This window comes from Anopheles arabiensis, chromosome 2 (genome assembly GCF_016920715.1).
Source record: "Anopheles arabiensis isolate DONGOLA chromosome 2, AaraD3, whole genome shotgun sequence".
In the NCBI taxonomy this organism is placed as follows: Eukaryota; Metazoa; Arthropoda; class Insecta; order Diptera; family Culicidae; genus Anopheles; species Anopheles arabiensis.
This window is the reverse complement of record NC_053517.1, coordinates 83,177,813-83,191,722: the sequence shown is the minus strand read 5'-3', so window position 1 is coordinate 83,191,722 and position 13,910 is coordinate 83,177,813. Positions and strand designations below refer to the sequence as shown.

The 13,910-nt window shown below is 48.1% G+C and overlaps 1 protein-coding gene across 2 annotated transcripts in view; it reads left to right on the top strand.

The window, feature by feature from the left end:
* The window catches only part of LOC120900501 (semaphorin-1A), a 94,674-nt gene that overhangs the window by 60,710 nt on the left and 20,054 nt on the right, over window positions 1-13,910 (top strand). The window contains exons 1-2 of one of the 2 annotated variants that reach the window (XM_040307593.1): window positions 6,169-6,686; window positions 10,058-10,181. The gene's annotated coding sequence lies outside the window, so the exon portion shown is untranslated. Of the gene's footprint in view, window positions 1-6,168; window positions 6,687-10,057; window positions 10,182-13,910 lie in introns of those variants that run through there. The other variant, XM_040307585.1, reaches the window with a different exon arrangement.

The window sequence follows — 13,910 nt, the reverse complement described above, 5'->3', positions numbered from 1 at the left end:
TTTGTGACAAGGAGTGTTAGCGTTGGTTGTTGTTTTTTTGTGCCACATTTGGTTTTTGTGTTTCTACATCATTCCACTTCGATCGCGAAGAAGTTTTGCGCTGGGCCTCTCCTCCTCGTGTGCGAGATCCCTCTCTCTCTATATCGAATGCTGAAGCGTGCCCCCATCGCGGGTAATCAATCGCTCGCTCAATGACTTTATTTTCTCCCCTCGGCCCTCCTGGGCGTTGCGATCGCGGAGTGCAAACCCCACGGCGGAGTGCTCGTGCAGGAGAAAACGAAGATTTTTGTTATGCTGTCGGCGGACGTCGCGCTGCTCATAAATATTTATCGCGGAACATGACAATCGGGTCGTCATTGGAATGGTTCGTTCGATTGGGGTTCGCTTCTTGGTGCGGTCGCAATCGCTCTACGTGTATGATGATAATGCTAATCCCTCCCCCTTGATGTTACCCCGATGTTGATGTCGCGCTGCGGACCAGTGGACAATTTATCTTAATTATAGGAAATGTATCGGGATACCGCGCCGGCCAACCGGTCTCGGCGGGCGGGCGGAGTGTATAGAGTTACTGTCACCAGGCCCTCTCGATGACTTCAGTGCGTAGAAAGTGGAGTGATCACCAAGCAAACCAGCGCTCTAAATCGACCCATACCAAAAACCCTTTGGCAGCGGATGTCTTAAGAGGTTGTCGTTTAGACCGAGAAGTGATCCAAGAGAGCCTTTTTTGCGAGTACACTCCCATCGAACGTTTTTGAATGTAGAAAGACCGGTTCTCGACTGGGACTGGTTTTTGTTTTCGGGTTGGACGAAAGACGTCGCCGTTTTGAGCTACAAATCGGCCCACCGTGCTTTAGACTTTCGGTAAGTCCGAGGGGAGATAAATCTTTTATTCAAACCACTAAACGCTAACTGACCGTCCATCAAGAGCAGCCGTGTGCGTCTTCATCTATTTTGTGTGCAGGTATGCATCTATTGCTGTTTGGTGGAAGGGTTCAATTATTCAAGGTTGCAATACTACGCCGATGCTGCGAATGTCCTTCGAGCGATGGGATTTAATCGTTTGATGGATGGTTTTTGTTCCCCGCACAGCTAAACCTTCGCGTTGATTAATGCGGAATCATAAACAATCGTGCTCAGAGAGTGTGTGCTGTGCATTCTGGGTAAACAATTAGCTGCGTTCCACGTAGTTAGCTGCACCTGCATGTCAAGTCGATTAAGAATGCAAACAACTAAACCATACGTTCTCTAATGGCGCAGGAAAATCGGGAGATGTCAGTCTCACTCGCAGTAGGTTGAGCGAATGTTAATTGTTGGTTAAATACTGCTTCCTGTCGCTCTTGTGGAGTGGGTTGTTTAGGGGGGTGAGTTGGAGTTGCAATTAGCGATGCAAAGCGTAGGAATTCTCTTGTTAAAATCCCCTTTGGCCTCGAGCAGGCAAGTACAGATGATTGTAGGACACAGCGGGACCCTTGCAAGAAGTGTGATTTATAGCGCGGTTTCGGGCTTTTTTTGTTTATTTATAGAGCAAAGAATCCCTTCACTACTTAGACCTAAAGTAGGGTAGTATGTAAGGTGTCCAACAGCAAGGAGTGACCTCTAACGAAGCAATACAATATCAACGCATCCAACAGGAAGGTCAAACGAAGAAGAAAAAAACCGGGTTAATGAATAGTTTTGTAGTGGTTTATTTAGGCTTCATTTCTTTTTTGCGTCGAATGACGCGATAGTCCCTCCGGGGGAGTTGGGGAGTCCACATTCCGAATATCTCGGCGGCGAAGGACGGCTATGCTCTGTACCGCGAGGTGTTGGGCAATGGCTCTGTCGGTCATTAATGCCAGTCCGGCTGCATGAGGGTCACGTTGGCACCTCTGGTGCCTCGTGCGCGAACATTCCATTCTCGAAGACCTCGGACGTTCGCCAGACAGGTAGTCGCCGGACGGTTGCGTACGGTCGCACAGGACGATGCGACCGAGCGGCTGCTTTGGCCCCATCATAATCACCTCGTTCGGTTCGGTGTATCGACAGATTCCAATGTTTAGCTTCGTGGCAGTTGCACGTTAAAGGGCCCTTTACTTGTAATGATATACCGCTGGATACAGCGAGATAGGTATGCTCCTCCTTTTGGGAAACGGTGTCGCGGAATCCATGCATCCCAGGAGAGTCGGGCCGGACAGGTTCGAACATCATCAGGGGCACACACACACGCACACAAGTATATCTACCCCGTCACCTGTACCTGAAGGTTAATTGCTGATTGAAATCAGTTGCTGTCGAACGCGGGTCAAAAGACTAAGCAGGTGACGCGGGCTCGCCAAACAAAACGAAAAGCGGGAGGGAAAAAACATATATTTCTTCACCTGCGAGCGGTTGCTGTGGTTCAATAAAACCCACAGACCTTCTGGGGGGTTGCTATTGTTGTTTAGGTCGTTGGTTGGGGCAGTCACACCAGTAAACGATGACGATTTTTTTGACAGCATCCCCTTTACGAAGGTGCGACGAGGGACGGTTTGGACGGTCCGTCGAGCAGAGCAACCCAGTTGGAATTAATGTCGTAAAATACGCGTCGAAAATGAAAGCAATGCCAGTAACGGCCAACACTCGAATGCTGGTCGTTCTCATGGAAATCAAAACATGCTCGGTCGTGGAATAAAAATAATAAGCATACCTTAGCGTTTTAAATAATCAAAACGCGGCCGCGCGATCACATCAATCAATCAAGCTCTCCAACAGCCCGCATGCAGAAGGAGGAGAGGTGGTCAAGATATCGACTGTGCGTACTGTGCGCACTCTACATTGGAACGTTCCATTCTCGCAGAACGATATCGGTTAACCTTTGCATTTTGTAAACATCGACAGGGCACTAGGTCGGCACTCAGGAAGTTAAGCTACAAAACAGTGCCGACTCTTCCGCGCGCGGCATGCGAGCAAGAACACCTTTGTGGTAACCAATTAATCCATCATAAAGATCTCCGTTGGTTTGTATCCATTGTAAGCCTCCGTGTATTGTGAGATTTGTGTTTATTTTGTTCATCATCTTCCATACCGCCGGTTTGTTTGCTGTGTCCCAACATCGCACAGAGCTTAGAATCATAGATCAGGTTATGATGGGATGTATTTTTTTGGTAGTGTTTTGAATATATCTTTTTTTTATCTCCCTCTCCAGAGGTGAGATACTTCAACACGCGCTTCTCAGGCTTTCGGGCTTCATTCAAAGTAATGTTAAGCATCGGCTAATGGGCTAGGATTTCTTGCGTATCGTGTCGTGTTCTCTTCCTGGGATCCAAAACCGGCCGAACCGGACCTTTCGCGGGGCTGTTTTGGTAACCTCCGCAATAAATTATTCATACAAACGGCTTATAAACCAACCGCTCGGATATGCGGGCTTAGAAGTTGTCTCCCACCGCTTCACCCAACCATCATCTCCAACCATCAAGTAGAACCTGAACTGCGGTTTGCAAATGAAGGCAAATCTTCTACCGCGATACCACGGTGCGGTGTAGGTTCGTTTTATTGGACGACAGGTTGATCTTTTGTCTTTTCCAGCCGCTCGGGGTGCTCTTGGGGGTGCTCGTGCAATCTGACAGTTTTGCGCAGTAAGCAGATCGAGCCAGACACGGTGTCTCCGGTGTTGGGTACTTGGGTGAGTCGTTTTTTCCCCGCCATATCTTCGTTTCTGTGACTCTTGGATCACCTCCAAAGGTCCGGCGGATTAAGTGTGGATTGGTTTTCTGTGACGGTGGCGGTCGCCACGGTGGCTGGAACACCTTCCAGGCAGGCAGATACGGGAATGGTAGGATTTGCAAGTGATGAATTTCTGTACAAGCCAGCCGAGACCTGTCAAAACCGTGGACGTTGGAAACTTGCGGGCTTGTGGGAAGAACTGATCTCCCCGCTGTGTTGTTGTTTTTAGCGATGCGTCATTCGCCTACTGCTGGAGGGTTGAAGTGATTTTTGCAAGCGCATAGTAGGAAGTATGGCAACTGGTGCCCACTCGAAATCGCACGGCACATGAGAGAAACTCGACGAACCTAATTACTGATACGAATCACCAGGCATTGGGTTAGGATCAATCTTGGCATGTTACATCACCTCCGCTACAAACCGATCGATCGATGTGTGATGATTAGGCAGGCCCGACAGGAGGCATTCGAGGCTAGTGCGGGAGTAGTACGGGACCTGATGCTGGTGACAAAGTGTCTCGTTCGGAGATCGGATAGCTATGCCTGTGCTGAGGTCCCCGTTCTTTCGCCAGTTGATGCTGATCGATAGTTGCGAGCGGGTGCCTTGATTGGTGAATAATTGCATCGCTTATTGGCCGATTGTGTGTGTGCGGCATCGGTACGGTTTTTCTGATTAAAAGCTGCAGCTCTCGGGTGCCACCAGCTTTGGCACGTTAGCGAGTATGTGCTGCTGTTGTGTGGTGTAAAGGTAAAGTGTGTGTTTTTGTATAGTCCACACTTGACAGCATGGAATGTGGCAGGTAGTGCAATGGTAGTTTGGTCAGTGGAAGCGATCCCGCAAGCAAAAGGGGCTGACATGTGATGTGTGGCAGGTGCTGCAATAGCTCTCTTGCCCTTAGTATTATTCCGCTACTTTGGAGATGAACGTGACCAGGGCCCGTATGTGTGTGGTAATTTATTGCGGTAGAACCGTTCGTTAAAGATTCTGCAGGAGCGTAGTTAATGGTCGCGATTTAATCACAACACGCAGTGGTACAACCTCCAAGTGAAGCCAAGCGCGCGTCGTAGTGGTGAAACCTGTTACCCTTGTGGACTGCTTCGGGGAGACCTCCGGTGTGTCTATGGATATTTTGCTTTGCATTTTGCGAGGTGAGATATAATTTGTTGACAAGCGATCTAATGTCGAGAGTTTTGCATACGCGAAGATTGTAGGTTTTGCGGTTACAGGCCGTACGTCTTGTTGTCCCAATGTCCATTCAGTAGAGTGGCGTGTGAAATCTGAAACCAAAAGAGCAGGTTTGCGACCAACTTATGACAGAGAAATGATGAAAAATGAAGAACCGAAACGGGTGGAAAGCAACGTTCTTCCCTGCAGGTGTTGATAATCCCCGGCGAGAAGAACTCGCCATGATCGATGGCCCAGTAGAAGCTGAGAATTAAACGAAACGAAAGCTAATATCTCTCGGAGAACCTGAAAAGCTTCCATAAATCGCACCATCGGCATTATTGATAGTGGTCCGATCCACCACACGCACAAGTTAGCGGAAGAGAATGCGGCGAGCGAATTAGTTTGCATATTTTATCGGTGTGCCGTTACTTATTTTGTCATAATCGGTGTGCCATGGGGGGAGTCATTGGGAAGATTACAAAGGTTTGGACATCGGTAAGCTCTCCCAGGGAGGTTCTGTTACGCGGCAGATGATTTATGTCGTCGCCTCAGTTAGATGGCATATTTTACAGTTCAGCAGCTCGTTACGCCTGCGACGGTTAGTGGGCCTCCGACTTCCTGGGGGTGATATTCTGGACATATTGCCGTCGGATTAGCTGCACAAAGAATAAAATTCTGCGTTGGAATTATATAGAATTACACTCACATAAGATCGTGTGTACATGGCACACCGCAGGCAGAGATCAAGGCAATGTACATAAACTAATCGCTTTACCTAATATATCTCCCCTTCCATTCCCCAACGGGTTGATCAAAGTGAGAACAAGCGTCAACGTCGGAACGTTTCTTTAATATACACCTTGAAGTCTACCCAGTTACCTGGTAGTTTCTAACGGGCGGTGTGGAGTTCGATTGGTGTTTCCGATGAGATAAGTGAAATGATTGGAGGCGGCTTACAAAGGTGCAGATTTATAGTCAATCGCCCTCGGACCCTGATACCCACACACATAATCACACACACGGTCCACGGCAATCGCGCCGCACAGTCTGGTAGAAGTTGCTTGACGTATGACTTCTAATGCGCCCTCTGCAAACTTCTAACAGCTTGCCATTTTATGTACGTTTTTTTTCTCTCTTCTACTTTGACTACTACAGCTGTGTCCACCCCCACCGGTTTCGTAGCGGTGAGTGTTGGTGTATCGTATGTTTGTGTATGAGTGCGTTTCACACACAGAGAATAATCCATCCAACCGCTGGTGCATGGTGCGTGGTGTGTTTAATTTGCACTCACCCATAGATGGTTTAGTGTGTGGTTTTAGTGCAACGTCAGTGGAGACTCGGTCGCGACTAAGCGCTGTTTACAGTGCTGTCAGTACGCGCCTGACACTTGACAATGGAGGTGATCGCATGGAAGAAGAAGTCGTGTGCGTTGTTCGTGTGCTAGCTTTAGAAGGCAAACGTTCTAGTGCATTGTGCCGAGGGAAGAACCTGGCGACTTCTCGGGGTGTGATATCTTCCGGAAAGCAGGAAAGAGCAGAGTGCGCGATATATCTCGTGAGTTTGTGTCTGCTGTGTAGATACGCTGTCGTTGACCTTCTAGAATTTCGTGATTCTACCGATCGTGTACCAGCCCTACGCGCTGTGAATAAGTGCTCTATGTGTGTGAGTGTGTGTGCATGTTAAGTCGTTGAGTTCGTTACTCGAAGTGATTGATAACCGTTTCACCCGCCCGAGGCAAGGTTGGGCGTCGCGGCTGTTGTTGTGTCCTCTGCAGAGTGTGACAGTGAAGTGGCCCTGCCCTAACATTACTACACTACTACACGGCGTGTGTGTTTGCTGTAAGTGATAAGGGGGGGGGGGAGAGGTTTGCGCGCCCTCCATCTACCTCGCAACCGTGTGTTAATAGAATAATTTGAACGATAAGCGAAAATCGTGCCCCGCGAGAGATCACTCTATTTGGAGCAAACAGGCAGCGAACCCGAGTGTCGGCGTGCGTTAATGCGCGCTTAATTTAATTGAGTTTTACAAACGCGCGCGCGGTGCGTGTGCCCCGGAAAAAGGGCAGGCCTTAAGTGGGTTGTAGTGTGCCTGCCAAGGGTTCGTTGGATTTGCGAACATCATTGCCGGTGCGTGTGTTTCTTCGCTGTTTCCTTTGCGTCTACGAAGATTTCGGTTCATCGTCACGCCTTTCGAGCTTCCTTTTTTTTCGGCACAGCGGAAACCGGCACGGAAATTGATGAAAATTAGAACAATTGTCACGACAGACCCCACAACCCCGCAGCGATCAATGGAGGCGATTTGCGCCTGAAAGGCGGTCAGAGAAAAGCTACCGCGTAACTCAATTACGGTGACTTCTTCATTTCCGACTTCCGAGCGGCCTCGGTGAGCAGCCGGGCGTGAAAATCCGGTGCGCGACACGTTTTTCCGCCGCGTTGGACGCGCTCCAGTTTGTGCCAGGTTCAATTAATTTGCTGATGTGGGGGCGGGTGGGGTTTTCTCACGACTTACGGGACACAACCGCTTATCATTTCTTTCCGCTCCGGTGCTCCGATTCCAACGCCCTTCACGGAACCGCCGAAAAGTGGTCAATTTGTAGATTTCCGATCACAACAATAGCATCGGGCGAGATCAGCAAGAAGAGCACCCGATGTGGTTGGTGTGCAACGATTTGGCGGTTCGTCGATTGTTGTGGTGCCGTGATTGGCATTATTAAGTGTGGCTGTCAGAGCTGCGGTGGTGTTTTTGGTTTGTGCGATCGTTGCGCAAAACAACACAGCCACCCCTTTTCCCGTATGCTTATGGGATTTTAATGAGTCAATCAATATTTCATATTCATCCGATGCGATGCGAAACGGCTAAAAATGATTCCTTTTGCGCGCAGTGAAATTGGCAGGCGGTTTTATAACGCGATCTGACATTTACACAGAACCGCGTGTTCCGCTCGACGAGGGTCGTAAAATGCTTGTTCTCTAATCCTCTCTCTCGCCTTCCGCCTCGGCATATTGGCATATGTGTTGTGCGTGTAAGTACGCTTTAAGATTGTTGAATTTTAGTGAACGTACGCGCTCCGGGTTGGCATATGGATCGTTACGTAGTGCCGAGCTTTTTATGGCCGGCTAGAAGCTGGTTTACAGATCAGAACTTCTTCAGAGCACCCGATGGCACGACTTAAGCGCAGAGAACAATATTGCTTTACGATTATATTCATAATTTTATTGCCAAGCACATTAAAACAGCGCTGGTGTGTTTATTTCTGGAATACGAATTCTTGATCATTTGGCGCGACAGTGCGCGACGGTTAGACTAAGATTTGCGTTTATCTCTGGCGCGACTGCGGCTCCATTTTCTACGTACGTTCTTAATGTCCCGCGGTATTCTTAATGTTCGAGGACTATTCGCGCAAGCGATGAAACGTTAATGAGCTAAATTAATGGTGCTTACTGCTTGCTGCTACTCATTAGCTTTTTTGGTGTTGTCCTAAACTACTACTGTAAAGTTTTGATTTATTATATTTTGTCGATGTTGGTGGCTGTAAGGGACAGTTTTGATTTGCTTTGTTGTGCCGTTTTAGCAAAGAATGCCCGGTAAGAGATGAACATGATATCGTAAATCTTCCTATTTCACCATCATGTAATTCAATCGTCTCAATCCCCTTCAGAAATGCATGCGTGCAAGATCAAAATGATTGATCAGGCAAGCATGCAGAGGGGAATCATAGTTTTGTGACTCCCCTCCGGGGCATCGCAGTGCACCAAAATCATCATAACAATCATGACGAACCATCTAGTTGAAGTACGAAAACACGGCCGGAGCTCCCTCTCTCTTCCCTGTCAGCTTCCGGAAATGATGCGTTCTCTGTGGCGTGTGTTTTGTGTTTCCGCTGCTGGTTCTTCAAACCTCCTCCCCGTGTCCGAAAATGGCTTGCATTTTTCGGATGCACATACACGAATGTCGCAAAGGTCCTAAGTGGTGGGATGTACAGCACGCGACCAAACGTATCGTATTACGCCGCGGTGCGCGGTGCTTGTGCATTTTTATTTATTTACGATACGACACCAAAACCTGGGGGAACAGAGGGATCATGAGCGTGTGTGTCTCGCAGTTGTTGTACTGCGAATGATGCCAAGATAATCATCCATCTTGCTGTCCCGAGCGCTGATGTCCCCGGGAGCAGCAGCATACGTTTTCGTGTTGTGTATGTGTTTTTTTTGTTTTGCTCGCTCTGTCCCGTTTTTATTGGTTCTGTTTTGGTTTGGCTGCCCTCGGCTTGTGAAAGACGTGTCAAGGGTACGGAATGGGAAATTAAAGAACAGTAGAGAAAAAAAATTGAAGAAGCAAAAGGAAATGTGAAAACCTCATCCTCCTGAAAAGCGGAACGACATTCGGATAATATATATATTTTTGCGCAATCGTTTGCGTCGGTTTCTTCTTCGCTTAAGCTTAGCTTTCTGAGTGCATCTGACATTCGGTTTGGGCACGTGGATCTCTCTTCCTCTCTTCATCTGCATCTGCAGTTTTCGTATGCATCGAAGCAGCTGGTGACATTAAACTAGGCAGCAGTGGCAGCTTTGCTTTGGCCATGCCGTGGGGCCTCATGGAAGTCATCGTAAGGTCCTCCGAAAAACGAGACTCTAAAATCATATTGGCATGTGTTGGTCGTATGTTTTAAATGCATGGCGCGTGCGCATCGTTTGCATCACGCTTTAGCCTGGAGGGAAATTATTGCCTTGCTGCACCTTTTTTTTTGTCAGTCGCTCTCTTTCTTGCTCTTGGCCTCTGAAAGCCTTAAAGCCCCTAAGCAAGAGGTTCTTGTAGTTCTGGAGGACACACCTGCCCCTGTAAGACAACCGGTGGTGTGTGGCTCTGTACAGTTTTGTCGGTTGCCCAATTTCTTATTTGCGTTGCCCGTTAATTCCAGTCCTGCTGTGTGTGTGTGTCCAGGTGATCGAGTTTAAGTTGAGGTTAGGATGGAAAGAACCAAACACATGCCTCGCGGGCGTAAAACTTTGCTGCAGAAAGAACGAAAGAGTTCTAACAAAATTGGGTCTTATCTACGTTTGCGTCTCGTGCCTCGTGACCGATGTGTAACGTTTTGGTAGTGTTAAGTCGCTCGAAGAAGTATCGCTTAAACTTGTTCTTATGCTTCTGTTCTGTTTCTTCATGCACGATGTTTTCATTTTCCCATTTTCCGCCCTGTCTTTGTTTACAGAATCGCGCGAGACCGATCGGCCGATGCAGTGGACCGTTGCCCAGTCATAACAGAACACACCGGCAGAGTGAGTTGAGTGTGTGCCGCCAGCGAGCGCGACTTGGAAGCAAAACAATTGTGAGAGGTAAGTGCGACGAAGCTGTGGTGAAGAATCTGGGGAAGAGAGTAGGGGAGTATAAAGTTCTATGTTTCTAAATCCAAAACAGCGACCAGCTGCATGCTGGGCGTGTGTGTGCCTTACTAAATCGAAACCGAGTGACCTAATTTTGGTTTTGCCTGCTGCACCGTTTCCGGGTTAAGTGGAGACTCAAAAAAAGAAGGGCTGGTGAGGGTGGAAAGGGATCTAGATTTCCCCCCAATACACCTACTACTCCGGAAAACCTTATTTCTCCCTCTCTTGGCGGAGTGAATCGTGTTAATATGATTTAATTTTCACCTGCGCGCACGAGTTTTGTTTTACTCCGGGTGGAAATCGGGTTTAAGTGTTTTTTTTTTCATTCCCATCCCGCCAACGCAGACCTGTGTGGAGCGGGTTTTTTTTTTGGTTTGTTTAGGAACAACTTCTAACCTTTCTCGCCTTGTCCATGTCTCACCTTCACCATATTCCATATTCCGGGCGCAATTAGCAGATTATTACGGTTAATCGTGATGGAAATGGATGATCGACATGAGCGCGGCGATCAAGAAGATCATCATCTCGATGAAGATGATGATGATGATGGAGGTGTGCGATTGCAAAACCAACCGCGTGTGCGTGAATGGCACCTATATACGGCCGCGCGAAAATGCAGGCTGCTCGAGTTTTTAGCCAAGTACATCCGTAGATGGACGAAAAGAATGAAACTCGTGAGCAGCGGGCTTGCAATGGCGTGTTTGATCTATTAAAGCTAACCCGGTCATAGAGAAAAATGTAGAAAGAGAGAGAAAGACGGGGATGGGGGCAACTGGTGTACAGCTTTAATGGTGGAAGGTTATTTTGTTAGCGGAGCACACAAATTGTTTATTTTACCGTTCCGCGCGTTATTGAATTGCAGCCTGGTAAGTGCCGATGGAATTCGGCTGGAAATTTGTCTGAGCGTCAGTAGCATTCGTTGTGCGGTTCAATGAAGAAATAAGCCACGTGGCATTGGTTTTGCTGAAGTTCATGATGTGTTTGTTAAATACATACCTTAGAAATAACCCGGAAATATCGCATGGTGTAACATCACCAAATACAAAACAAAAACGTCATTTCAATGTAAATCCCAAAATCCCACAAAAATAGACAACAAACACTGTGCCTTTTTTAAAATTGTTTTGTTAAAAATCAGCAAACAGAAAAGCCCACGAATGGAATCTGTTTCCTTCCTGCCCAAAAACCGCGCCTCTGCTAATTGCATTCCCTTACCCATTCTCCCGCTCATGCTCCAGTACACGACACCTGCAATTGCGGTTCCCCTAAAACGGTGCGTAATTGTTATTTGCCGAGTTTGAGTTTTGTTGTGTGTGTTCCCGCGCAGCCCGTAATGAATGGGTGAGGCTATTCAGCTAGAGTGGGATGGGGGTTTTGTGTTGTGGTCGCATGCAAAACAAAGGACAATCGTTAATATCCGTCCCCTATCGTGGATTGTTCGACAACGGGCAAGCGACAATATCACCTTGGGCCACGGGCGGAAGGTGTAATTGGTGTTAGAAAATTGGCAGAACGTCACGCCAAACTGAAAATAAAACGCACGTTGGTGGACAGTTTGCGGGGCGAGTGGCTTTAAGGCTTGAAGTATTAAAATAATTTTGAAATTTAAAATACGTTAACAAGTTGTTATGGTTAACCGAAAATTCAGTGTTTTATTGATCAAACTCGTGCTTTAGACAGCGCTGTTTTATGCAATCAGCTCTATAAACTGTTGCACAAATCTAGGTATAAAAAAGACGCCCCATCGCTAGTCGTAAAATTAAATAAAGCTGGCCTCAAAAAAAGACCGACAGTGCGCCATAAAAATCCGCCTGGAAAAAAGGTGTCTTGCACCTAATTCGCAGCTCCCAAAGCCGAGCGAATAATCTCACCATCCTTTAACTTCGCGTTAGTGTGCGCCCATGTGTGTGTGTGTGTGTGTTGGGTAATCTAAATCTCCAAACAAAACACGCGAAACAACCACCCCGTATGCTGAATGTGACATTGCCATTGTGCCGTTCGAATTGGCGACAGGCGGTGACATTGAAAAACAGTCGCGTGCAATATTGGAAAGCCTAGAGTCGGGGGATAATCTGCTTTCAAAAATCATCACAAAAAACCCCCCTCGTCCTCCTTTAGCATTTGTGGGACAGTGATCGCGAATGGGTAAAGAGCAGCTATGCAAAAACAACGGTCCCCACCGTGCACCGGTTTAGGTTTTTGACGCGCCTTAGCACAGTTTCCGCAACGGGTGGTGGTGGTTCTAATGCGCGCTGCGCCTCGCTACGGCAGTGTCACTCACAAGCTGGCACGAAACAAAAAAAAAGAGCGCTTTTGTTGTGTTTCAGTTTTTTGCATACAAATTAGAGCAACAAATTATGCCGCTATAGTAGATGTAACGGAATGTGCTCTTCGTGCGTACTGTAGTTTGAAGCCAGCCGGTTGCAATCTACGCCACCACAAAGAGGGGGGGGGGGATAACGTGGGTAGGGCTTTGTTTCATTCGCTATTTCTCTCTATTATTTAATTATGGAAACAAAGTAGTCCCACATTCAGTGCGCGCACACACATACGCCCTGTATGCATCGCACGCATATCGCACTTTCTGGGCTGTGCTGAAGGGGGGGGGGGGCTGAATAAAGCATGAGGGATGCGCAGGGCAAAGCAACGGAGGTTTATGTAAATAAGGTTAGATCACAGCGGCAACAGTTTTGTCTGTGACACCTGTACACACACACACGGTGCTGAAGGGGGGTGGTGAGGAGTGTGAGGGAGCAAGAGACGCACGGTGTCTGTTTGTACGTTTATGATGGGCGATATTGTTGTCTAACGAGTGGTTGTAGCCTCGCCGATCGATCGCGGTTGATCACTGCGGGAAAGAGAGAGAGAGAGAAATGCAAAGCGAAGGAATGGCCGAAGCCGAAAATAACCCTTACAGAGCGGGATGTGGGGAGGGGTTTTATGCGATGTAAATCACCTGTCGACATTGCCAGGCGTCACTCGACCGAACGCGCGGCGCATCATCATTTTAATGCATGGCCGTGTGTGCGCGCCTCGCGGTTCATGCGCCTCGTTCACCCCGTGTCCGTTAATGTACCCATCTTCGCACCCTCCACACCTTCATCCCCCTCGGAGCACCCATACGAGGGGGGTTGCGGGGGGGAGGGTAAGCAGATGTAAATAAATAATACACCTCCCCAAGCCACGGTTTTGTTTACCTCTACGCCGCGCCGCCGGTTCGTTCTCGAAATCGATTCTTCATGCACGCACGCACATCACATTTGCCTTTCTTTCCGCTGGCGTTTCCTCTGGCACACCTTACCGTTTTGGGCCGGTGTTTGACGAGACCTTAGCCCGGCGGCTGCCTAGACAAGACAAGTGATGGTGAAAAAGACAGGAATTGTCCACAGCGCGCCGCACGGTGCGTGAGTTATTTTATTTCTCTGTTCAATCCGTTTGGGGCTACCGCCCGGTATGCTACCCTTCTACACCCCTTTTGACATTTATGTTGGCGACGCGTGTGTTGGCTCGTTACTATTTGTCGATAGTTTAACAAACGCCACGCACCCAGCCGATTCGGGCGGTTATCAACAATGTTGGGACGCTTGAGCCGCAAAATGGCAATTTTACAAAACCCACCGACGGGCCGGGGTTGCGTTTTTAATTCAATCGGAAACCGTTGGGCAAAGGGAGCGCAAACTT